Source organism: Penaeus monodon, chromosome 29 (genome assembly GCF_015228065.2).
Source record: "Penaeus monodon isolate SGIC_2016 chromosome 29, NSTDA_Pmon_1, whole genome shotgun sequence".
In the NCBI taxonomy this organism is placed as follows: domain Eukaryota; kingdom Metazoa; phylum Arthropoda; class Malacostraca; order Decapoda; family Penaeidae; genus Penaeus; species Penaeus monodon.
The window spans coordinates 1,000,314-1,001,747 of record NC_051414.1 but is presented as its reverse complement, the minus strand read 5'-3'; positions in this window follow the sequence as shown (position 1 = coordinate 1,001,747).

The window sequence follows — 1,434 nt, the reverse complement described above, 5'->3', positions numbered from 1 at the left end:
CAAACACCCCAAAAATTTTAATATAATATATATAAATATATTATATAATATTTTTCAATATTCATTCAAAAACATAAACACCACACACACACACAATATATTTTAAAATTTATTATTTTTAAAATAATATAATAAATAATAATATATTATATTTATTTATTATATACATATATACATTATACTATATACATTATACATAATATATTTTAAATATTATATAAAATATATATATTTATTAAATATATATTATATTTTTTTTAAAATTTTATTTTTTTGACTGACTCCCCCTCCCGGGAGTCACCCCGGCCCACCCCGTCCGCCCACCTGAGTTTAACATACGGCCCGGGTCCCACAGCAGGGGGATTTCCAGGGGGGGTGTTCTGGGCCCATCTGTCAGCTCTGCAGCGGGGTTAAAGGTGAGGCAGAACGTCTATGTTGGGGGCCCACCGCCCCGCCGGGGCCCGGGTCGGGTCAGTCGTGCAAATACAGTCTGGAAAACCGGGTGGGATTTTAAAAGGGAAGGGGATTTTGGGGAAAATACTCTTATTTGTTTATGATAAGTCACTTAAGGGGTAAAAACACTGCTGTTGATTAGAGAGACAATTATTAAAATGACGGCAATAATGATGATGCATAATTATTGACAAAAAGGCTATTGATTTCCCTGAAATACCTAGCAACTAATCAACCTGATGCGTCAGTTGCAACTGGTAACCATTATCTTATAAATAATTTAACAAAGTGCGATGTGCCACCATTAATTTCATAAATGGGAATGTGCTACACTAAATTCTGTTTATAATGTACTTTTCAAAAAATCCTTTGTCAACAAATGAGCATTGCTACACTGCCTATGCAATATATGATAATTACTTGCAATTTTTTTTCGCAAAAAAACCTTGAGCACAAAAGTTTTTGTTTCGCCGGCGTCAAAAAATTTAGGGACAAAAAAGATTCTTTATACTACCCCGAGCATTTTAAATTAATTATGTTTCGACACTTCTTAAAAATTTTCAACTACAAAAGCAGAGGGCTAAATTTCCAAAAATATTTGCAATTTTATAAAAGAAAAAAAAATTTTAAAATGAAACAAAAAATGCACCCAGCAATAATAAACGTGATATAAAAATTTCCCTCTATAAAAGCGCAAAACAACAGCATGAGACACGGGTTATCATACAAACACTGCGAACAAAAATGTTACGAACAGAGAACCGGGCATCCCTCTGCGCGCCACGGAAGCGAGCCCCGCCGCCCTTTACCTTTTCATCACACTGCATTGTTGGGGGAAGGGGACGGCGGGCATGGGGGGGCGGCCAGCACAAGAAAAACATAAGCCACAGCGAGGGCCCGAGGAGTGCGTGCGCCGGGCGCCTGGCGTCCTCCCCGGTATCGTCCGCACCGGGGCAGGGGGGCATGCTGACCCGGGGGCAT